This window comes from Lynx canadensis, chromosome X (assembly GCF_007474595.2).
Source record: "Lynx canadensis isolate LIC74 chromosome X, mLynCan4.pri.v2, whole genome shotgun sequence".
Lineage (NCBI taxonomy): Eukaryota > Metazoa > Chordata > Mammalia > Carnivora > Felidae > Lynx > Lynx canadensis.
The window spans coordinates 62907716-62934509 of record NC_044321.2 but is presented as its reverse complement, the minus strand read 5'-3'; positions in this window follow the sequence as shown (position 1 = coordinate 62934509).

Genomic DNA, 26794 nt, shown 5'->3' with positions numbered 1-26794 from the left:
AATTAAAAGTAAAAATGAACTACTGGGACCTCATGAAGACAAAAAGCTTATGCACTGCAAAGGAAACAATCAACAAAAGTAAAAGGCAACCAACAGAATTGGAAAAGATATTTGCAAATGACATATTAAAGGGCTAGTATCCAAAATCTATAAAGAGCTCACCATACTCCACACCTGAAAAACAAATACTCCAGTGAAGAAATGGGCAGAAGACATGAATAGACACTTCTCTAAAGAAGACATCCAGATGGTCAACAGGCACATGAAAAGATGCTCAACATCACTCCTCCTCAGGGAAATACAAATCAAAGCCACACTGAGATACCACCTCATGCCAGTCAGAGTGGCTAAAATGAACAAATCGGGAGACTATAGATGCTGGAAAGGATGTGGAGAAACGGGAACCCTCTTGCACTGTTGATGGGAATGCAAACTCGTGCAGCCACTCTGGAAAACAGTGTGGAGGTTCCTCAAAAAATTAAAAATAGATCTACCCTATGACCAGCAATAGCACTGCTAGGAATTTACCCAAGGGATACAGGAGTGCTGATGCAAAGGGGCACTTGTACCCCAATGTTTATAGCAGCACTCTCAACAATAGGCAAAGAATGAAAAGAGCCTAAATGTCCATCAACTGATGAATGGATAAATTGTGGTTTATATACACAATGGAATACTACTTGGCAATGATAATGAAATATCGCCTTTTGTAGCAACGTAAATGGAACTGAAGAGTGTTATGTTAAGTGAAATAAGTCATACAGAGAAAGACAGATACCATATGTTTTCACTTTTATGTGAATCCTGAGAATCTTAACAGATGGCCATGGGGGAGGGGAAGAAAAAAAAAGTTAGAGAGGGAGAGAACCAAACCACAAGAGGCTCTTAAAAACTGAGAATAAACTGTGGGTTGATGGGGGGGGGGTGGGTGATGAGCATTGAGGAGGGCACGTGTTGGGATAAGCACTGGGTGTTGTGTGGAAACCAATTTGACAATAAATTTCATATTAAAAAATACTCTCTTATAATTGTTTGCATTTCTGAGGTATTGGTTGTAATCTCTCCTCTTGGGTCCTTTCTCTTCTCTTTTTGATAAGTCTGGCTAGAGGGTTATCAATTGACTTAATTCTTTGAAAGAACAAGCTCCTAGTTTCATTGATCTATCCTACTTTTTTTTTTTAATTTCTTTTTTTTTCTACTCTAATCTTTATTATTTCCCTTCTTGTGCAGGTTTTACACTTTATTTGCTGTTCTTTTTCCAGATCCTTTAGATGTAAGGTAAGTTTCGTTGGGTATTTAGACATTTCTTGCTTTTTGAGATATGCCTGTATTTATATATGCTTCCCTCTTATTATCACCTTTGCTGCACCCCATAGGTTTTTCATATGTCAGATTCACTGTCATATGTCATTTTCACTGTCATGTTTTCATTTTCATTTCTTTTTATGTCTTCTTTAATTTTTTTCTTTAATTTCCCAGTTAACCCATTCACTCCTTGGTAGGATTTTTCCTTAATCTCCAGGTATTTTTGGTGTTTCCAATTTTTTTTTCCTGTGGCTGACTTCAAGTTTCACGGCATTGTGGTTTGAAAATATGCGTGGTATGAGCTCCATTTTTTGTATTTGTTGAGGCCTGATTTTGATCCATTATTTGATACATTCTGGAGAATTTTCCATGTGCACTTGAAAAGAATGTGTATTCTGTTGCTTTAGGATAAAATGTTATGCATATATTTAAGTCCATCTGGTCCAGTGTATCATTCAAAGCCATTGTTATTTGTTGATGTTATGGTTAGATAATCTGTCTATTGTGGTAAGTGGGGTGTTAATGTCCCCTATGAATTGATTCACATATTTGGCCTCTTTCAAGTTGGGGGCACAAATATTTACAACTGTTAGAACTTTTGTAAGATAGACCTCTTTTTTATGATATAGTGCCCTTATTCATATCTTATTACAGTCTTTGGTTTAAAATCTTGTTTTTCTGATATAAGTATGGCTACTTCAGCTTTCTTTTGATGTCTATTAGCATGATAAATGGTTCTCCATCCTCTCACTTTAAATCTGGATGTGTCTTTGTGTCTAAAATGAGTCTTTTGTAAGTAACATATTGATGGATCTTGGTATTTTGTTTTAATCCATTCTGATATCCTATGTCTTTTTATTTGAGCACTTGGTCTTTTTACATTAATAGTGATTACTGAAAGATATGAATTCAGTGTTGACTGTAAATTTGGTGTTTCTGGTGGTTGTCTCTGTTCCTTTCTAGTCTTTGTTACTTTTGGTCTTTTTCCCCACTCAAAGATCCCCTTTTAATGTATGTATGTGTATATATATATATATATATATATATATATATATATAGTGTGTGTGTGTGTGTGTGTGTGTGTGTGTGTGTGCTGGGCTGGGTCAGTGGTCACCAACTCCTTTAGTTTTTGTTTATCTGGGAAGGTCTTTATCTCTCCTTTTACTCTGTATGACAGCCTTGCTGGATAAAGGATTCTTGGCTGCATTTTTTTTTTTTACTTAATCAATTGAATATTTCCTACCACTACCTTCTGGCCTGCCAAGTTTTAGTAGAAAGGTGTGTTACTACCCTTAAGTGTCTCCCTTTGTAGTTTAAGGATCTTTTGTCCCTAGCTGCTTTCAGAATTCTCTCTTTATCTTTGTGTTTTTCAAGCTTCACTATACATCTTTGTGCTGACCTGTTTTTGTTGATTGTGAGGGGAGTTCTCTGTGCCTCTTGGATTTGAATGCCTGTTTCTTTCCCAAGATTAAGGAATTTCTCAACTATAATTTGTTCAAATAAACCTTTTGCCCCTTTTTCCTGCTCTTCTTCTACTGGGATTCTTATGATATACATATCATTGCACTTCATGGAATTGCTGATTTCCCTAAGTCTATATTTTGAATCTACTAGTTTGCTTTCTCTCTTCTTTTTTTGTTTTATTATTTTCCATAATTATATCTTCTTTTTTAAAATTTTTTAATGTTTATTTTTGACAGAGAGAGACAGAGCATGAACAAGGGAGGGGCAGAGAGAGAAGGAGACACAGAATCTGAAGCATGATCCAGGCTTTGAGCTGTCAGCACAGAGCCCCACTCAGGGCCAGAACACATGAACCATGAGATCATGACCTGGGCCCAAGTCAGATGCTCAACCGACTGAGCCACCAGGGGCCCCTCCATAATTTTATCTTCTATATCACCTATTTATTCCACTGCTTCTTCCCTCCTCATTGTGATTACATCCCTTCAAGTTTGCATCTCAGTTATAGCATATTGTATTTCATCTGCACTATTTTTTATGTCTTTTATCTCTGCTGCAAGGGCTTTTCTGGTGTCTTCTATGCTTCATTTCAGCCCAGGCAGTATTTTTATGATTTTTGCTCTAAATTCTTCTCCACATAGATTGCTTATATCTATTTTGAGGAAATCCCTGGCTGTGATTTCTTTTTTGAGAAGTGAATTCCTCCATCTTATCATTTTGTCCAGGTTTCTGTCTTTTGCATGTTATGAAAGCCTGTTATGTTTCTTGCTCCTTGAAGTAATGCTATATTCAGAAGCAGTCATACACTGTCCAGCACCTGATGCTTCAGGAAGTGTTTCTGGTGTATGCTGTATGCACTGTGCTATTGTGGTTTTGGCTGCTCTTTCCCACAAGTTGGTCCTCTGCAGAGTTCCTCTTTGCTTGTTGTAGGGACTGTTTGGACTTTTAACTATGTGTTCTTTGATTTGTTTATTATAATAAGCCTTATTAAGAAAAAAAAAGCTTGATCCCCCCCTCAAAAAAAGAAGAAAGAAAATGAACAAAATCAACAACGGCAAGAAAAAAAATAGACCAAAAAAATTATAAGTCTGATTCCAATAGGGAAGGAAAAAAAAACTCCCTGGTCCTATTTCCACCATAACTGAATATGATAGTTTGGAGCACTCTATGCTCAGTAGATTTGGTGCATGCAGGGGACCCATGTTGGTTCTGGGGGAGAGGCCCATTGAGCTGGCTCACCATCAGACCTGTCCTAGCAAAGATGCACCAGCAGGGCACAGGCGTAAAGGGTTTGGTGTAAGCGGCTCCAGACCACTGGGGATGCTGTATTGCTCACTGACGTCCAATTCTCCTGGAGCGGAGATGGTGTCATCCTGCTCTCTCAGCCCCACAGAGGGAAGCTCACAGAGTGGTTTCAGTCAAATCCTTGCCCTCATGCTGACTGTGCCCAGGCCATCGGCATAGTCACTGCCACAATTCTCCTGTGTATTATCTCTGGTGTGTGACTAGAATTCAAAACTCAAAATCGTAAAGGACCCAACACAGCACATACCCACTCCCCTCCTCCAGAGGAGAGCTTTGCTATGCTGGGTCTGATTCTGTTTTGTCCCAGAAAGGCAGTTGCATGGAAGTGCAGGTGTTTAGAGTTTATGGTGAAGTACAGAGAAAAACAGTGAGCAGGTTATCTGCCCTCTGTGAGCCCTACTGCCCCTTGCTGTTAAATGGCTGCTCAGTTGGTACCTGCCAGGTCTTTTGTCATTAGAGAGACAATATGTCCTCCAGGACAATGTACTCCAGGAAAGGGAACCTTCTCTCCCAGTGTGATCCAGGGGATCCCTGTACCATGTTGTCTGCTCCCAGGCCTCCTTTCTCCTCCCCAGAAGCACCGCTGCCTGTCCAGATCGACTCTGGTGAATGGCATGGACTTCTAAAACCTCGGAATTTGAACTCCACTGCTTGTAAAAACTTGTAATAGTCAATTCTTCTTGATTTCCTAGTCAATGGTTTTGGGGGAAAGGTTTTTTCTTGCATGAACCCAGCATCCTGCTCTTTCCCCCATCTCTTCTCTCCACGAAAAGGGCTACCTCTTCATCATGGTATCATGGTTTTGCTCTCCTAAAATTCACATCTTTCCACCTCATACGTGCCATGTTCTCTCTCTCTAATTGTGCAGATTGTTCTCTTAATCCTCAGATGGATTTCCTAGGTGTTCAAAATAATTTGATGTTAATCTAGCTGTGTTAAAGTGATGAGGCAAGCTCAGTGTCCGCTACTACCCAGCCATCTTAACTCTCTCTCAATATGGATTTTAAATAGAAAAAAAATGTCTTATTTTACTCTTTTATCAAAAAAAATGCCATCGGCCAGAGAAGGGCATTGTAGCCAAGCAGCATCACAAGTAGGAAAGAGGAATTTCAGCTGTTATCTCACATTCAGTGAACAACAATGAGCAATAATCACCAGCAACAACAAAAATAAATGTCATGTTAGGCTGAATTAATGGAAATAAAATATTTCCATTAATAGCTGGTGATGATGGTGATGATAGTGATGATAGTTATATTCTACTCTAAGCTAGTCAGACCACTCTTAAAATAATTTATGAAGTTCAGACAGCCACACTTGAGACAGTATGATGACAAGAGAACATCTAAGATGATAAAAATATATTTATAAGATAAACTATTTGAAATAGCTAAGGATGTTTAGTGTGTAAAATCTGGGAGTTTGGAATGAAGCACATGATATCTACCTTTAAATAACTCAGTGGCTGTTATAAAAATAATAACAATACTTTATTCAATGATTACTATGTACCAGTTACAGAGCCAAGCCCTTTATATGAGTAGACTGATCAACACAATCCTAAAAGGAGAACTTGAAGAAGCAGATGCAAACTCCCAAAAGACTTATGCTTACTGAATGAAAAAAAGTATTTTGAAGCAATTATTTAGGTCAAAAGTTTCAAAAGACATCATAGGAAAGCAAATGAATTCCCTGTCCCTGTGGAGATATGAAAGCAAAAACTGGACTATTCATGATGGAGATTGGTATGGAATGAATTGTGTCCTCCCCAAAATTCATGCTGAAGCTTTAATTTCCAATGTGACCATATTTGGAGAAGAGGCTTGTGAGAGGGTTAAATGAGTTAATAAGAATGGGACCTTAATCCAATAGTGCTGATACCCTTATAAGAAGAGGAAGAGACACCAGAACTCACTTTCTCTCTCTGCCTTTCTCTCTCAACTTCTCTCTCTCATTCTCTCTCTCTCTCTCTCCCTCTCTCTCTCTCTCTCCACCCCCCCCCACACACACTCACTCTGCCATGTGAGTACACAGTAAGAAGGGATCTATCTGTAAGCCAGAAGGAAGCTCTCACCAGAAAATGAATTCTGCCAGAACCTGAATCTGGGACTTTCCAGCATTCAGAACTGTGAGAAAATCAATTTGTGTTGTTTGAGTTACCCAGTCTATGGTATTCTGCTATGGCATACTGCATGGTATGTATGGAATAGCTAGTTTGTGCAAGCACACCCTGACTGTCCCTGCTAATCTTGAGAATGTAGAGATCTTGTCCTCCCTCTATATTTTCATCAAGTGGAATGTGTAAAAGAATATGTTGTTCAGTCTTCAAGGTCAGGGGTTCCAGGTGTGACAAACCCTTTCACTGGCTGTGCAAGGAAGGGAAGGGTTACAAATAGTTGCTAGGCTAAGTTGTGACTCTATAAATGCTTGTTTATATAGATCTCAGCAGCAAATGCTTTGTCCAGTTGGCTGCTCATAAACTTCCTGTATGTAAGTTCCCCAATACACCTATGTCTCAATCACTGTCTCTAGGTCTTTTCTTTGGCTTCACCAAATCATCACCCACCTTTGGCTTAGAGTTTTCTGGGATGCAACTACACACAGACTGAGCCGTTTAAGACAGAAATTTTGCAGAAGAAATTTAAGTAAAGGAAGAAAACAGGCTACAAAAATTGTTTTAAAAAGCCCTGGGAGATCTGCAAAGGCAGAAAACAAAAATTAAAAGATTAAAAAATTAAAGCTCATGGATAAATTGCTTTCCTGACTGCTTTCATGATTTTCTCTTTATCTTTGGCTCTTAACATTTTGACTATATGTCTGTTTGTAGACTTCTTTGTGTCAACAAATTTTGAAGTTTTTTAAAATTCCTTGAATGTGAAGAATAGTGTTTCTCATCAAATTTGTAAATTTGTGATCACTTCTTTAACTTTTTGTCATTTTATTCCATTTCTTTCCTTCTTCTGTTACCATTATGCATGTGTTAGTCTGCTTCATCTTGTCCTACTTTTCTTTGAGAATGTTCATTTTTCTTCACTTCTATTTATGTTCTTCAGATTGTATAAGATATATTGATTTATCTTCAAGTTTGCTGATTCTTTATTTTGAAAACTACATGTACTCTAAATTTTTCACTTTGCTTATTGTATTTTTTTATTTCCAGAACTTCCATTTACTTGATAATATGCCATTTTCATGCCTTTATTTAAGTCATTAAACAGGGTTTCCTTCAACTCTTTGTACATATTTATAATAACTGGTTTGGAATCTTTGCTAAGTTCAACATCTAGACCCTCTCAAAGGTCCTTTCTATTACTCCTTTTCCCTGTGCATAGGTCTCATTTTCCTGTTTCTCCACATATCTTAAATTTTTGTTGATAATTGAACAAATGATATATTGTAGTAGCTTGATACTGAGTCTCCTTTCTTGCTGAGACTTTTTGTTTTTGATGTTTATTTGGTCATTTGTTTAGTGACTTGGCTAGAATACTTCCATGAAGTTTATTTCTTCTGCATTGTACAGCCTCTGATGCCCATTCTCAGATTAATTTTCCTTTTAAAAATAAATATTTTAGTCTGGCTTCTCTTATCCACCTATTTTTTATTATAAGTAACTTATTGGTCAAAGCTCATACTTCTGGTCACTAAACCAGTCAGACAACCCCACCTATTATCATTTAGAGACTGCTTTTACAGTTCAAGAAACTTGGATTCTGTTTCAATCTCATCCTGGGATGAATGGCTCAGAAGATCCCTCTATAGATGTCCCTGAGAGAAATTATTTCTTTGGTTATACAACCTTGAGTGTGTACAGTCTTCCAGACCACCAGAGCTAAATGTGATCTTATTTTTCTGTCTAGATTCTTAGGAGTTACCTGGGGTCAGAATACTGTAGTATTTTGCCATTGTTTGGTCAGAGGTTGTACTTAAGCACCTCAAGCCCATGAGGCTTCCACTTTATTTTTTAATTAATTTATTTTTATTTTTTATTAAAATTTGTTTAATGTTTATTTATTTTTGAGAGACAGAGCACAAGCGGGGGAGGGGCAGAGAGAGAGGGAGACACAGAATCTGAAGCAGGCTTCAGGCTCTGAGCTGTCAGCACAGAGCTCAATGCAGGACTCCAACCCACGAACCACAAGATCATGACCTGAACCAAAGTCAGATGTTTAAGCCACTGAGCCATCCAGGCACCGGGAGTCTTCCACTTTTTGCTGATTGATCTGTATGTGGCTTGGAGAATGTTTTTATTTCTGTCCCATAGCCTGCTATGACATTCATGAAGAGTAATGCACACAGCCTTCCCAAATTCTACAGTTTAGTGTGATCCCAAGAGAGTTCTTCTTGTCTGTCTTTCTCTAGTTATCTCTACTAAACTTCTGGCTGTTTTGTTTATATCTGAGCTACAGATTGCCTCTTAATTGCTCTCTACTTAATTGCTCTCTACTCCATTGTTTTGGTAAGGCCCTTCCACATGGAGTACTCCAGTCTGTATTCCAAAAAGTCAGTCTACCCCCTCAGGCAGGACTGTCATTGTGGTTTGTTTCTTTTCTTGGGAAGATCTATGCCATTGCATAGGAGACAGTCTATTGCTTCTCTTGGAGTGACATCCCTGCTCTACCGGTGAGTTCTGATGGAGAGAGAAACACCAATGGGTTCTAGTGGAAAGAATATAGTATCCCCTGATTTTTTTTTCAGCTTGCCTCTCCAAGAATGGAACCTCTGCTTTGTGAGCAAACTTGCGGGGAGGGGGGGCAATCAGGCTGCAGTATTCTCTGTCACTGTTGAGTCAAACTCCTAGCCCTAGGGTTTAGGTGGCAGGAAGGATTTTCAGTCCTTTCATCCATGTTTTCTGGGAATAGAGCTTGAGCAACATAGATCTGGAAGAGGACATGAAATATGCATATATCCTACCCCTGTAACATGCACCTATACAGTGCCCAGAGTAAAGCTTCCTTAACATAGTGCTGGGAATGGCAGGGAATGGGAGAGGTTCTTAGCTAAGATGCCACAGATTTTGGCTCTTATTGCTGAGATTTACTATATTTAGCAGATTTTCTTCGATAAATGTTTCACCATTTCCTATGTGCTACTTAGATCAATTTTCAGATAATTTAAATCATTATTTTCTATAAAATTTCACCACCTAAATGTTTGTTCTGCAGAGAAAGTCTACTGAGCTCTGCCCACTACCAACCTGTTTTCATAAATGAAGTTTTATTGTAATAGAGTTATGCTTATTCACGAATGAACTCATTCATGAATGTATGCATGTCTATGCCTGTTTTTAAACTCAAAGGCAGAGATGAGTAGTTGCAACAGAGATCATATGGCCTGCAAAGCCTAAAGTATCTACTATCTAGCCCTTTATAGAAAATGTTTGCAGACTTCTTACTTAGATATTCTTTTTAAAGCCTTCTCTTTTAAGAGCTAAATGATATCAGAGAACTGTAGCAGTATAGTTGAATTGATCAGTGTCCCAAATCATGTTAGAAATTATATGATCAACTGCTCCAAGAGACTGTAAATTCCAATTTGAGAGCTGGTAGCTATGATCTGAGAAGTATCTAGAGATTCTGAGGATTTTAGAGAAGGGTAGGCCTGGATAGAGGTCTGAGGTAGGGAATTTTGACTACTGAAGAGACAAAATTACAGAGTGTGAGTGGAGTGATGGAAGAAAAGATTCACAGAAGTGCTAAAAAAAACATTGAGAGGTAACTGCACCCAGTTTCCCTTGATACAGTTTGAATGACTCTTACTTATTGACCTATATATTCAACATTATGCTTCCTGCTTTACAAGAAAAAATGCACTCTATGAATTATCAGACTGGTAAAATATCAAACACTGCAGAAACAGATATTCATTAGCTTTTTGGAATGTACTCCCCGACCCAAGATCCTAGTTCTGTTTTCCTTGGAGCTTCAGTCATACCATAGGGGTGCATGTTTCCCATGCTCTACTCCCTGTTCCCAAGATAGGATATAGCTTTTCCAAATTTGTACCTGAAGCTGTGAAATGACAAGTATGATTTGTAACTTTTCTATTATCTCACAGCTGTGCACAATTCCCTTGTTATAAAAAGTTCTCTTGTCTTGAGGAGGGCACTTGTTGGGATGAGCACTGGGTGTTGTGTGGAAGCCAATTTACAATAAATTATATTTTAAAAGTTCTTTTGTCTTCCTCTTATTTATTTGTACTCTGCCCAAGACTAAATTCCCTCTGCACACAGAACACCTGTGTAATTCACTTTTCAGGCTCTCCAGGCAACTGGAGATTAGGGATGTATAATTTTAGGTAATGTATAAAGCTTAAATTAGTAGTTTTTTCTAATGTAGTCTCCCTTTAACTATAAAGTGCCTCTGCTCAGACTGATGTTTTCTTGTTACAAGACTATACAGCTGTCTCCGAAGTACAAAGAAATAGGAAAAAAATAACAAAAACAAAACTACAGACAAGGAGTGTTGAGCTGGGCTTTTGCCCCAGCCCTCTCACTAAGTCAGTGTGTAACCTAGTTGCCCCTAAATCCATTCATGAAGGACTATTTATTCCACTATAAAAAGAAGGTGTTAGGTTGGATGATTTCTTAGGTCACTTCCAAGACCACAAATTTCTGACATCTCTTAAATCTTTGAGATTTTTTTCCAGTCGTGTCCTTTGAGTTGAAATGGTTTCCTACTTGGAAGGGTAGATTTTTCCAGAAACACATAGAGACCTAAGCATACATTCCCCATACTCCACTCATATCTCTCAGTTTGGGCCACAGCCTCTGTAAATTTGGCCTCAAAGCTGTGAAATTCAAGCTTGAGTCATAAGAATGCATTTCTCTCACTGATGTGAGCTTCTGTCTGTCTCCATTCTTGCAAGTCCTCATAGGCCCTTCTTTTCCACTTGGGAATTTATACTCTTTGGAGGATGAAAGCCTAACATATACCTGAAGATCAACACTTTTTTCCTTCCACTGTACAGCAAGCATTCCTATAAAGCAAAGTACGTAGTTTTGACCTCTTGCAAATTGAGAAACTGCAGAAACTATAGAAGATATAATCAATTATTTCTAATAGAAGTTTTACTTACCATAGCATGTGAAGGGCTAAGTTAATTAACTATGTGTAATAGTCTCAGGAACATTTCTTAATTTCTAGAATTCAAAACAAATCTGAGATTCTCTGGACTGTTTTTCTTATCTGTCAAGTGAAAATAACAATACTTGCTCCACTCACTCCATAGTTTGTAGGTGCTTATCTTAGTTAATGATGTGAAAGAAATGTTAAAAGTATTCAGTACTGTACCCTAGATATAGTAAATATTTTCAACATGCTTTTCAATGGTAAATAAATAAATTGTTGCTATTGTTCTATAAAAATATTGTAAATGGATTGTTTTGACACTTATTGTGTATATAACATAACTCTGGCCACCTCAAATCATTACTAATTAGAATGATGGAGAAAATGTTTCTTTCACCTGGAAAAGCCAGCTAACTTATCAGTACAAAGGGCTTTATATTAGGATCTCAACACAGCCTCACGGTGAATGACGAGAGGAAAACTTTGATTTTCAGAAACACAAATTTTGAATTTTCAATCTTACTAATGTATATCTCTTTTAAAACCACCAAGGTATGTGGCCAGATTCCCCAAAAAGGTCCTACAACAAATCTCTTCTACTTTCCTTAAGTACTTAAAATATCCCCAAGTAAAACTTTCTCTGTGTGTGTGCATGCCCACACTTGTGCTTGTGCACGCACACACACACACCTGTGCCTTTATATAAAACCTTCATCCAAGTTCAAATGAAACAAAGAAACTTACATGTAATATATATTAAATAGAGATTTGTTGAATGTATTGAAATAACAGTACTTTTGAAGGGAAAGCTGTTCTTACCATCTCAGGGGAAAGAGTGGAAGTTAGAACAGTAGGGAAAGAGTAGCTTAATGGGAAGAGGAGAGAAAAAATTAAAATTTGGGTAAAAAAACATATATTTGCATGGTTTTCTCTAGCATTGGCCAGAGCAAAGATATAGGTGTAGCCTTCTAAAATCAGGCTTTTAGTGACTGAGAAGATAACATGCCTCAAATGTGAAGCTTTTTGCATTCACACAAAAGTAGAATTAATAAAGATGTTTATTCTCTGTTTTTTTTTATTTTTATTTTTTAAAAAATTTTAGGGAGGAGAAAGACTTCAAAGAAATGGCTCTAATTTTTTTTTTATTCCCTAAACTTCGCTTCCAGTCTTGTGATGGCTCATTGAGGGAAATGGAATTCCTGTCAGGGTATCCATAACCATTAGGATATGTTTCCTTGGATGTCTTAATTTTCAGGAATTCACAGAAAGTTTATTATCATGGAATTTACTTGGTTTCTCTTTATTACTCAGATATAAAATTTCCCTTTGAGATACTAAACTTAAAACCTTGAAATTTCAAGGTTGTAAATTGATATTTAAGGCACTTACTGGGCTTCATATTCTGGCTTTAATTATCATATTCTCTTAGCTCAGTTGATTGATTGCTCAGAGTTCTCTAATTGCAGGGTTGCACCTCTGAGAAACAGGAGTTTGAAGCCTGAAGCTTCTCAAATTGCAATAATTGTCTCTTTGAGTGCTTAATCTATTGCTAATTTTAAAAGTAAAGAGGCCATTGTTCTGTGTTTAAACTGTCTGCCAAGGTTGAAGATTATTTACTGGAGTGCCAGGCTGTGCTTGTGGAAAAGACTGATAAAATGCAGGTGGTGATGAGCACTGTGGAGAACATATTCAAGGGATTCTATATCAAAAATTAAAACAAAAGTTAAACTGATTTGGTGAAAGTGGTCAATATTTGCTCAGTTTTGTGTGTGTTTGGAATTATATTTCAACATAGCTTTAGGTCACAAACATTCGTGGCTTAGAAAATAACAGTTTTTGCTTTATTAAGCTTATTTCTTCAGATTCATGGAATAGGTACAAGTGAAGAGACGTGGATAGAAGGAACCAGCCAGTGTATGCTAACCACCTTGATCAACTAATCCTAATAGAAACACCAAAATTGTCTGTGAAATGGAAAAATATATGCCTTTCTACCCATCTGAATCAGAAATCTCTTTTATCATTCCAAGGCCTTTGCAAATTTTCAACAATTATCCATCTCCTGAACTTTAAGATTATATTATCCTCATTTACAACGATTTTGGTGTTTACTAATTTTTTCCGGGTATACACCCCATCTTAATTAAATGGTAAGTAAATTCTTGGAGAACATAGTCCATAATAAGTTCATTTAGAGCCTATTTATTAACTAAATGGCTTAACGAATCATTATTGTCTTAGAAATGAGTAAAAAGAAGGGAGGAAACTAATTTTGGGAGGTTACAGGCCCCAAATAGCATGGTATGTGTTTATTACAGTGGTCTGCATTGACAACTTGCATGTCTTAAGCTTTGATATGTATAGCGGGGATTTTTTTTTTTTTTTTGCCGTCTTTGTTCTGTCTCTGTCAGAAGTGGGGTTAAAGTCTCACTTTGAGCAAGGCAGGTAGGCTAAATAGGACGGACTTGAGAAATCTGGATGATCTCTTCATGATGCCATGCCTGTCTGGTAAGTTTGTTGTCCAGTAAGTTCCCAAATCTATACTTTTATTCATTAACCGATAAACACTAACTGGTTTTGAATGTCTGATATCACATAGTACTTTGATTGTAATAGTTACCTTTGTAGGGGATTTTTGTTTTAAACCCAAGGAAGTGATGTTATATCCTGTTTTTGCCAGTGGTTTATGAATAGCAACCAACGTTCATTTCTCAGCAAAGTAATGTGTCTGTAAACTGAAACAAGTAAGATAATTAATTCATAACTTCTTCCATACAGTGTCTCTGACTTAATATAAGAAATGCAGAATGCAAGTCATCCTGAAGCTAAGAGTTTTCAAATGATGCTAAGTATATTTCTATGCTTGCCACTGTTCAGGGATATGCTGTCATCCTGACAATGATTGTTAATGATCACGGTAATAATAATGCCAGAATACAGAGAATAGGGAATCTTTACCTCGAAGCATTCATAGGGCTATTACTAATATCTTAAATTGTTCGGATTAGATTAATCAGTCATGTCTTTATTGATAACTGAACTTTATACTAATAATAGTAATTAGCTCCATTTTTGAACACTTACTATGTATTAGTCATTGTGCTTGAACTTTATATGCATTCTGTCATTCAATCTATAAGGTAGGTTTTATGCCATCATCCCCATATTAAGAAAAGGAGACAGACTCAGAAATGTTAAGTCAATTGCTTAAGATCATGCAGTTAATAAAGATAGTAGCAGCACATTTTATAGACCTTTAGCCATTATGTTATATTTCCAGTTTTGCATCAAGCTTCAGGTAGAATTCAAAGAAGCAAAAGACAAGATTCCTGCTCTCTAGGAGCTTATAGGTTAGTTGATAAGACATGACTCATAGCCAGAAACATTTTAGAGACGCTATAAGTTTTCAGTTTCAGGGCTCTAGCTTTAATTCTATAAGCATCCAGATATTCTTAGTCCAAGGCATTTCTCAAAATCATTTGAATGGAATTTGGGTTGGTTTTACTGCACTGAAGTCACCTAGGAATGGCAGAGGTAAAGAAGAAAGCCACAAACATTTACTGCCCATTTACTATTTTACAGGTACACAATTTCTTTTACTTTTTAATAAAGAAATTTTATTGAATAATTTCTGTACACAATCAACATAATAAAGGTTATTTTAATGAAAATTTCATGACATTTTTCAAAAGTTTTGAATTTTTTGGAGAAAAATTATTGTAAAGCTATCTATCTAAGGCAAAAATAATATTTGACATTCAAAATTAATGATAATCCCTTTCATCATATTCTGTATTTAAAGCAAAACATTTCCAGTTCAATTAACATGAAGAAACTTACAAGTTGCTATGTCATTGGTATTAAGATTTTTAAAATTAACTTGAGTATAGTTGACCTGTTACATTAGTTTCATGTATACAACATAGTGATTCAACTTCTCTATATATTATGCTATGCCAAATGTATTTACCTTCTGTCACCATACAATGCTATTACAATAATATTGATTACACTCCCTATGCTGTGTCTTTTATTTGTGTGGCTAATTCATTGCACAGATGGAAGTCTATACCTCCCACTTCCCTTCACCCATTTTGCCGATCCACCTATTCCTCTTCCCTCTGACAACCATCAATTTGTTCTTACAGGTACACAATTTCAGTTAAGCCCACAACAGCCTTTGTTAAAGAGCATTTTATGAAGAAGAAAATTTAAATTTACAAAACTTATTTTACCTGCAGAAAGTGGTAACAATGAAATTTGAATCCAGCTGTGACTGATTCTAAAACCCAAGAAACAAATACTTTACAGTTGGAAGAGCATATACATGGAGTTTCACTGTTCATATCAGTAAAAGTGGAATGAAAAGAATACCAACCACTTTATAGTTATTATAACATTAAATTACAGAGTTAGAATATCATTAACTATTCAATGATTTTTCAAGCTTGTAGACCAAGTTGTTACATGAAGCAAATAAAGCTATGTATGAAAAGTCTCTGGCATAAATTAGGAAAATGATAAATTGAAGTTATTGCCATTTTTATTATTGTAATGCATCAGGAAGAATATTTAAAATGCATTAATTTTGAGGCATTTTGATGTTGCTACTTTTTTAAATATTGAAGATTAAAGAACTGGAACAAATCTTTGGACAGTTATTGGTTATGTCTTTATGGAGATAACTATTATTCTTATTTTTTGCAGATAAAATCCCCAACAGAAAAATCGACCAGTCAGACTTGGACTTAACAAGAATAAATCTTAGAAACTGGTGCTATCAATAGTGCTTATTTCTATTACCTTTTATTAGTTATTTATAATAGTATTTATGGTCCTCAACCCTCAGTGCTTTACAACAGACATCATACTGAGCCTCATACTACAACCTTAGGCAAGATGAGGTTTGTGTAATCCTGCCCATGCTTTCTTGGTAACAGTAAAAAAGAATACTCTTTACCCCAATTGTACTGTGCTTTGGTCCCAAGGGACAAAAAGCATCCTCTAATAATCCTTTGAGTTGGCACTGTCCCATAAGATGTGGAGATGCTACTCTAGAACTAGACACAAGTACAGAGTAAATTATAAGAGTGTTTACTAAAATGTGAAATAGTCATGTTTGACATAAGCCCAGCATTAAGTATCTTGAATCACAGACTTAGGAAAGCATTTCCTCTTCATTTTTATTTTAATATTTCTTTTTTTTTTTAATTTTTTTTTCAACGTTTATTTATTTTTGGGACAGAGAGAGACAGAGCATGAATGGGGGAGGGGCAGAGAGAGAGGGAGACACAGAATCGGAAACAGGCTCCAGGCTCTGAGCCATCAGCCCAGAGCCTGACGCGGGGCTCGAACTCCCGGACCGCGAGATCGTGACCTGGCTGAAGTCGGACGCTTAACCGACTGCACCACCCTGGCGCCCCTAATATTTCTGATTATACTGAAGATAAATTCTCTGCTTTTAGTCATTAGTGTTTCTCTGAAATTTGATAACTATCCCTTTTATCATAGAACAAACATCAGGCTCAGAGCCTTAAGCATGCCCCAGTGTCTGGAAAAAAAGTAATTTTAATATTTTTATTTTACTGAAATTATTTTTAATATTACTTTCTATTTGTGTAAATCATACTGGTTTTATATTTATAATAATAACATTTAAATTTTTAAATTTAATGAATAAATAACAGGACATAAGTCAATATACAGGAAAATGAACTAAATTATAACTCATGCTAACCAGGTATAGCAAGAAATGAAAAAAAAATTAAAAATACTATCATCCACAGAAACAAGAACTTAAACTCAAGAGAATCAGAAGAATTTATTATTTTTTTAATTTCTGTGAATATTCAGTGAATATGGAATTATGTAAACAATAAAATCTATGTGGTATGATTAAAATTAATTATCACTTTTTTAATGTAGTCCAACTCATTTTTTTATGTGCATGAACCTCTGCAGAAAAAGAAATGAACACAAATGGTCTGGGTAAGAATAAAGTTGTTCATTAAAAAGTTGTTCATTCCTACAGAACACATATTTTGTGTACAATTAGAGGACACCCTTTAAGAAAAGTATATAAAAGTGTAAGTACAATTAAGGCAATGGGCTTTAAAAAGGGCCCTTACAAGTGAGAGGTCCTGATACTTAAGTTTCCTTAGCATAACGTTAAATTTTCCTCCAGGTAGACACTGTGGTTGTATTCCACATTAGCCATGAATAACCACACTATTTTGTGAATAACTTGGTTTTCCAAGACTAACATCTGTACAGTCCTCTCAGGTGAATTAAAAGGAAATAGACCAATAAGAACATGCACAGCCTATTTGGGTCTCCTAAAAATGATGTTCAGAAATGTAAATTGTATGTCTTTAAAAAGTCTTATATGGGCGCCTGGGTGGCTCAGTGGGTTAAGCGTCCGACTTTGGCTCAGGTCATGATCTCGCAGTTTGTGAGTTTGAGCCCCGTGCTGGGCTCTGTGCTGACAGCTCAGAGCCTGGAGCCTGCTTTGGCTTCTGTGTCTCCTTCTCTCTCTGCCCCTCCCCTGCTCATCCTCTGTCTCTCTCTGTCTCAAAAATAAATAAAACATTAAAAACATTTTAAATAAAAAATAAATTGAAAGTCTTATAATAATTCTGTGTATTATCCTTTTCCATTTTATTGTGATCTGTTAAACAAGCAGAATATAATGATATAGGGAAAGAGAAATATTAGAAAAATAATAGTATTCTTAGTTATGTAAACTTTATATAGGTAAATTTTTAAAAAGTGTTATAATCAACCATTAATAAGAAATTTGCACAATACAAATAGTCTTAATCATAGTCATTTAAATTACAGCTTTAGTTCTAGAATGAACCTATCAATTCATTTTTTGTCCAAATAAAACATTAATTCATTATACTTCATCCTAACGTGACTCAACTCATTTAATTATTTCTGCTTGTATATCTTTTCCAACTCAGAGAATAATATGGTAAAGACTTGCATTTTTTACATTGAATTAAAAGTATCTCTTACTAAATGAATAAGTCATGGTGGTGTAATGTACAGCATGGCAACTATAATTAATAATATTGTGTTTTATATTTCAAAGTGGCAAGGAGAGTGGATTTTGAAAGTTCTCATCATAACAAAAAAAGTCATGGCTATGTATGGTTATGGATCTTAACTGAATTTATTGTGGTGATCATTTTACATTATGTACAAATATCAAATCATTATGTTGTACACTTGAAGCTAATATAATTTTATATCAGTTATGACTCAATACAAATTTTTATAAAGTTAAAAGAAAAACTTTTCATTCAAAATTAAAGTTGCTTAATATAATTAATTATTTTACCTCCCTTGAACCAATTTTCAGCTAGTTATGTTTGATCATTCTGGAAATGAATGATACCCACAAGCACATATACATATCACAAGTACACATTACACCCCACTCCTGCTACACACACATACACACATACATTTAGAGTTTGCTAATTTGTATCTGAAATCAGTCTGCTCAATTTGTAACCTATGAGATGTTGGCATAGTAATTCCACTATTTTTTTGTCATGACCTGAACCATGACTAAAACAGTTAAGTCTTTCCAACCAGAATTTATTATCTCTAAAGTTTTAAAGTTGATTGAGTGTTAAGTGAGAGTAAAATATAAAGAAGGGATTATATATATTATAAAATGAGTATGGAAGATAGGATTCTAAAAATAAGATGAGACTCATGGAAATTTTTTCCATCATCGAAATTTGTAGTAAATTGTTGTATGACAGGAATCACAACAGGCAACATTTAGTGAGTGTATACCATGTGACAGGTATGCTGGGCATGGGAAACACAAGGTGAAAAATAAGATGTCCCTGATCTCAATATTCCAGTCATTAAGAAAAACTGGTCTTCAATTTAATGAGACAAAAAATTTCTGAATGGAATGCCACATCCCCAGGTAATAAATTTGGTACCTACAGAATTGCATTAATTCTCTGGGATTACAAAAATCATCACTTGGTGCATCAACATTCACTGGGAGTTACTAAGAAGTATATAGCAATGTATTGAGCCAGATAGTTAGATAACATTGACCAAACTGTACTTTTGCTAACTGGAAATCTCCATTTCCAAGCCCTCATATGTCACACTTCAAGTGAGGCCTGAATTTTGAGGACAGGGACTTTGGAATCAAAAAGCCTTGGAATTTACTATTTTCCCCATTTATAGGCTGAGCAGTATTTAATTCTTTAAAATTTGGCTTCTTCATTTAAAAATGGGAAATAGTAGAGGCACCTGGGTGGCTCAGTCAGTTAAGCATCCAACTCATGATTTCGGTTCAGGTCATGATCTCGCCATTAGTGAGTTCAAGCCCTGCATCAGGCTCCACGCTGACACTGTGGAGCTTGCTTGAGCATCCCTCTCTCTGCTCCTCCCCTTCTCAAAGTAAATAAATAAACTTAAAAAATAGGAAATAGTAATAATAGTACTATAATAACAGAATGCACATAATAGGCCTTTTGATAATGATTTTGTGAGATAAGTTATGAAAAGCACTTTAGTGCTGTGTCATAAGTAGAACACTTGATAAATAGCAATTTTTACAGAGAGGGAAGGAGGCAAACCATAAAAGACTCTTAAATACTGAGAACAAACTGAGAGATGATGTGGGTGGGGGAGAGGAGAAAGTGGGTGATGGGCATTGAGGAGGGCACTTATTGGGATGAGAACTGGGTGCTGTATGGAAACCAATTTGACAATAAATTATATTTAAAAATAGCAATTTTATTATCATTAAGCAACTTTTCCAAAGTTAGTTGTTTTGAATACTAGCCTGAAAGCTAGTCTACATAAATAAGTGAATCAACAAGTAATTATCTTTCTAAAAAGGCTCTATAGACAAATACTTTTGGGAAATGCTGCTGGTTAATAGCTTCCCTTAAGAGATTAACAATGCAATTAACATATTAAAATCTCTGCACATTTCTGCAGTAAAGAAACCTAATTTTTTTAACTCAATCAGTATCTTTGAAGAAAACAAATTCACCTCAAGTAGTTCAGATAAAGATATTTTAATCAAGTAATGTCTTACAGAGTCCTGTTCATAGGTAGCTGAACAACAAGGGATTACGAGTCATTCAAAGAATAGCCACAAGCCATGTTTACCCTTAAGGCTAAAGGGGCCAGAGGAGTTAATAATGTTTTCTTCATTTTTTTTTAAATTTTTTTTTCAACGTTTATTTATTTTTGGGACAGAGAGAGACAGAGCATGAACAGGGGAGGGGCAGAGAGAGAGGGAGACACAGAATCAGAAACAGGCTCCAGGCTCTGAGCCATCAGCCCAGAGCCCGACGCGGGGCTCGAACTCACGGACCACAAGATCGTGACCTGGCTGAAGTCGGACGCTTAACCAACTGCGCCACCCAGGCGCCCCAATGTTTTCTTCATTTTTGAGAGGCAAACTCCTAAAGATTCTTCAAGACTCAGCTCAAATGTCATTCCCTAGGTGAAGTCTCCAATTATTTTCACCAACCCACTGATATCTTGTAGGTATCTCTCATTTTCCAGAGAACAAAAGACAACAGATGATGAAATTCTCAATAGTTAGCTTTCAGGGACACAGAGGAAGACAAAGAAGGAAAATGGCAGAGATGTAGACAAAATAGTGATTATCCAATGCCTTCAGTGTTTCCTAAATATATGTCACTAAAGACGTCCTGTTAAATAAGAATATCCAGAGACGCTTGGATGGTTCAGTCAGATAAGCATTGGACTCTTGATCTCGCTCAGGTCTTGATCTTAGAGATATGAGTTCAAGCCCCATGTTGGGCTTCAAGCTGGGTGTGAAGCTTACTTAAAATTATAGAAATAGATATATAGATACATTAGATATAGATCATATAGATATAGATATATAATGGATATAGATATATATCCAGCAGAATACTAGCTGCCTGTGAGAGAAACTTTAAGAAAATTTATTACAGGCGCAATTATCTTCCTTAAAGTCTAATTTGTCCTAGCAGCTGCAATGTAGGGAGATTTTGTCAGAAGACCTAGATTCAGTGAATATCTTTGAAGGATAGCCCTCATATATTAAGTGAAGCAAACAGATTTTAAGCTACTAAGTATACTTTGTTTCTTTTCCATAATAAATATGCATGTATTTGCATGCAATCCTCAAAAACCAACCAAAGACAAACTAAAATAACTTTATAGAAGCTTTGAGAAATAATCAAAGCCTATAACAATCAAACAAATGCCCCATTAATAACAAATTCAAAACTGTGGGAATTATATTATTTTTACTCACCCTTGTCTTGATTTATTCCCAGGAACAAAAAGGAGCAGAATAGACGTTAATTTGCAGAATTCAACCACTCTATGGACTGCTTGAAAGACTGCTGTTTTTTCTAACTCAAATCTCAAGTAAGGATAAGCAGCATAGCTCAGTTCTCATGTGAAGGAAGCATTAGAAAGCAGAGGGCACTGCATAGAAAAGCTGCAGGAGAACTACAGACCTTCAGATACCTGGAATAATAAATTATTGGTGGAAGCATACAGTAGACTATATTAAGACCCAAGATGAAGCTGAAATGGGATTGTTTGGGAAGTTAAATCATTCAAAAGCAGCTATGTATACAATGGAAATTTAAAAGCCAAATGTAGGTCTCAGCAAGACTCACACTCAGAAAAGACCTGAGACTCTAAGCTTTTATTTCAGGTTGGTATAAAGGTTCAAAACATGCCCAGCTACTCAGTAGATGTTTAATAAATCTCTGTAAAAATAATACTTTACCATCAAGCTAATGAAACACAAACTTCAGTGCTCATACCATAAAACAACAATTACAAAAATTGTTTCTGAAAGACAATAAATAACAAAAATAACAACAAACTAAAAGAAGCAACAAAAAAATTTCTGAAGAAGGGATAAACATCTTATTTTCAGAAGCTGATTTCCCAGAGTTGCCACATTACATTATTTAAAGCATCCAGTTTTTTTTCAATATATGAAGTTTATTGTCATATTGGTTTCCATACAACACCCAGTGCTCATCCAAAAAGGTGCCCTCCTCAATACCCATCACCCACCCTCCCCTCCCTCCCACCCCCCATCAACCCTCAGTTTGTTCTCAGTCTTTTTTTTTTAATTTTTTTTAACATTTATTTATTCTTGAGACAGAGAGAGACACAGCATGAACGGGGGAGGGGCAGAGAGAGAAGGAGACACAGAATCGGAAGCAGGCTCCAGGCTCTGAGCCATCAGCCCAGAGCCCGATGCGGGGCTCGAACTCACGGACCGCGAGATTGTGACCTGAGCTGAAGTCGGACACTTAACCGACTGAGCCACCCAGGCGCCCCTGTTCTCAGTTTTTAAGAGTCTCTTATGTAAAGCATCCAGTTTTAAACAAAAGATTACAAAACATAAAAAATCAGACCCATTCACAGGAAATAAAATAATAAGATAGGGGGGTGCTTGGGTGGTTCACTTGGCTGAGTGACTGGCTCTTAATTTCAGCTCAGGTCATGAACCCAGGGTCCTAGGGTCAAGCCGTGTGTCAGGCTCCATGTGTAGCCTGCTTAAGATTCTCTCTCTCTCTCTCTCTCTCTTTCTCCCCCTCCCTCCCTCCTTCCCCCTGCCTCTCTCCCTTGCTCATACACTCTCGTTCTAAAAAAAAAAAAAATTAAAAAGATATGAACAGAAAGTGTCTCTGAAAAAAGAGTCATTGGATTAAAAGACAGACTATTATCAACTACATTAAACACACTCAAACAGCTAAAGGAAATCATGCACAAAGAAAAAAAAACACGGAAGAGAAATGTCTCATCAAATAGAAAATATTGAAAAAGAAACAGAAATTATAAACAGGAACCAAATTGAATTTCTCAAGCTGAAAAATAAAACTGCTAAAATGAAAAATAATACTGGAAAATTTCAACAAATTTGAGTATACAGAAGAAAGAATCAGTGAATTTAAAGATAGGTCAGTTGAGATTACCCAGTCTGAAGGAACGGAAAGCAATAATAATGAAAAGTAAATAAACTAAATAAGCCTAAGAGACCTGAAGAATGTGGTATATCACATATGCCAACATATACATAATGGGAGTCCCAGGAGGAGAGGACAGAAAGAAGAAATAAGAATATTTGAATAAATAGGCAGAGAAAGACAGATACCATATGTTTTCACTCATATGTCGATCCTGAGAAACTTAACAAAAGACCATCAGGGAGGGGAAGGGGTGAAAAAAAAAAGTTACAGAGAGGGAAGGAGGCAAACCAAAAGAGACTTGTAAATACTGAGAACTGAGGGTTGATGGGGGATATGGGAGAGGGGAAAGTGGGTGATGGGCATTGAGGAGGGCATCTGTTGGGATGAGAACTGGGTGTTGTATGGAAACCAATTTGACAATAAATTATATTTAATATGTAAAAAAGGATATTTGAACAAATAATGGTCAAAAAAGCCTTCCCAAATTTTAATGAAGTAAATGAATAAGGATACCCTAGAAACTCAAAAAAAATTCCAAGATAAACATAAAAGGATCCACACTGAGACACATTATAGTCAAATAATTGAAAGACAAGTACAAATAGCAAATCTTAAAAGCAGAAAGAGTTGTATGATGTATCACTCAAAAGAAGATTCTTAATAAGATTAATAAAAAGATTTTCAATTAGATTATTCTCAAGATAATTTCTCTTTGGAAATTACAGGTAATAGAAGGCAATGGGATGACATATCTTAAATGCTTAAAGAAAAAGCTGTCAATCAAGAATTTACATCTGACAAAACTATCCCTCAAAAAAATGAAGAAAGAAATGAATAAATTATTCTACTTTGGTGTCAGTGTGGTATTGGCCTCATGGAATGATTTTCAATGTGTTCCCTGTATTCCATTATTTGTAAGATTTTGAGAAAGATTGTCATTATTATTATTATTTTTTTAATGTTTGGTAGAATTCACCAATTGAGCCATGTGTTTTTGGGCTTTTCTGTGCTGGGGTATCTTTGATACCTAATTCAACTTTCATTCTTTTTATTAGTCTAAGAATATTTTCTATTTCTTGGATTCAAAATTTATGATTCAATCACGGCAACTTGTGCATTTTTACGAATTACGTTTTTTTCTAAGTTATCTGATTTGTTAGTATATAGTTGTTTATAGTTATCTGTTATCACAATATGTATCACTGTGGTTATCTGTTGTACTGTTTTCTCTTCCATTTCTCATTTTGGCTTTTGAGTCTTCTCCTTTTCTTTCTTAGTTATTATGGTTAAAGAATTGACAACTTTATTTTTTATTTTTTTGGAAAAACTGGTCATTACTTTCTTTTTTTTATATATATGAACTTTATTGACAAATCGGTTTCCATACAACACCCAGTGCTCATCCCAAAAGGTGCCCTCCTCAATACCCATCACCCACCCTCCCCTCCCTCCCACCCCCCATCAACCCTCAGTTTGTTCTCAGTTTTTAACAGTCTCTTATGCTTTGGCTCTCTCCCACTCTAACCTCTTTTTTTTTTTCCTTCCCCTCCCCCATGGGTTCCTGTTAAGTTTCTCAGGATCCACATAAGAGTAAAACCATATGGTATCTGTCTTTGTCTGTATGGCTTATTTCACATAGCATCACACTCTCCAGTTCCATCCACGTTGCTACAAAAGGCCATATTTCATTCTTTCTCATTGCCACGTAGTATTCCATTGTGTATATAAACCACAATTTCTTTATCCATTCATCAGTTGATGGACATTTAGGCTCTTTCCAAAATTTGGCTATTGTTGAGAGTGCTGCTATGAACATTGGGGTACAAGTGCCCCTATGCATCAGTACTCCTGTATCCCTTGGATAAATTCCTAGCAGTGCTATTGCTGGGTCATAGGGTAGGTCTATTTTTAATTTTCTGAGGAACCTCCACACTGCTTTCCAGAGCGGCTGCACCAATTTGCATTCCCACCAACAGTGCAAGAGGGTTCCCGTTTCTCCACATCCTCGCCAGCATCTATAGTCTCCTGATTTGTTCATTTTGGCCACTCTGACTGGTGTGAGGTGGTATCTGAGTGTGGTTTTGATTTGTATTTCCCTGATGAGGAGCGACGTTGAGCATCTTTTCATGTGCCTGTTGGCCATCTGGATGTCTTCTTTAGAGAAGTGTCTATTCATGTTTTCTGCCCATTTCTTCACTGGGTTATTTGTTTTTCGGGTGTGGAGTTTGGTCAGCTCTTTATAGATTTTAGATACTAGCCCTTTGTCCGATATGTCATTTGCAAATATCTTTTCCCATTCCGTTGGTTGCCTTTTAGTTTTGTTGGTTGTTTCCTTTGCTGTGCAGAAGCTTTTTATCTTCATAAGGTCCCAGTAATTCACTTTTGCTTTTAATTCCCTTGCCTTTGGGGATGTGTTGAGTAAGAGATTGCTACGGCTGAGGTCAGAGACATCTTTTCCTTCTTTCTCTTCTAGGGTTTTGATGGTTTCCTGTCTCACATTTAGGTCCTTTATCCATTTTGAGTTTATTTTTGTGAATGGTGTCAGAAAGTGGTCTAGTTTCAACCTTCTGCATGTTGCTGTCCAGTTCTCCCAGCACCATTTGTTAAAGACGCTGTCTTTTTTCCATTGGATGTTCTTTCCTGCTTTGTCAAAGATGAGTTGGCCATACGTTTGTGGGTCTAGTTCTGGGGTTTCTATTCTATTCCATTGGTCTGTGTGTCTGTTTTTGTGCCAATACCATGCTGTCTTGATGATGACAGCTTTGTAGTAGAGGCTAAAGTCTGGGATTGTGATGCCTCCTGCTTTGGTCTTCTTCTTCAAAATTACTTTGGCTATTCGGGGCCTTTTGTGGTTCCATATGAATTTTAGGATTGCTTGTTCCAGCCTCGAGAAGAATGCTGGTGCAATTTTGATTGGGATTGCATTGAATGTGTAGATAGCCTTGGGTAGTATTGACATTTTGACAATATTTATTCTTCCAATCCATGAGCAGGGAATGTCTTTCCATTTCTTTATATCTTCTTCAACGACCTTCATAAGCTTTCTATAGTTTTCAGCATACAGATCTTTTACACCTTTGGTTAGATTTATTCCTAGGTATTTTATGCTTCTTGGTGCAATTGTGAATGGGATCAGTTTCTTTATTTGTCTTTCTGTGGCTTCATTGTTAGTGTATAAGAATGCAACTGATTTCTGCACATTCATTTTGTATCCTGCAACTTTGCTGAATTCATGTATCAGTTCTAGCAGACTTTTGGTGGAGTCTATCGGATTTTCCTTGTATAATATCATGTCATCTGCAAAAGCGAAAGTTTGACTTCATCTTTGCCAATCTGGATGCCTTTGATTTCCTTTTGTTGTCTGATTGCTGATGCTAGAACTTCCAGCACTATGTTAACAGCGGTGAGAGTGGGCATCCCTGTCGTGTTCCTGATCTCAGGGAAAAAGCTCTCAGTTTTTCCCCGTTGAGGATGATGTTAGCTGTGGGCTTTTCATAAATGGCGTTTATGATCTTTAAGTATGTTCCTTCTATCCCGACTTTCTCAAGGGTTTTTATTAAGAAAGGGTGCTGGATTTTGTCAAAGGCCTTTTCTGCATCGATTGACAGGATCATATGGTTCTTCTCTTTTTTTTTGTTAATGTGATGTATCACATTGATTGAT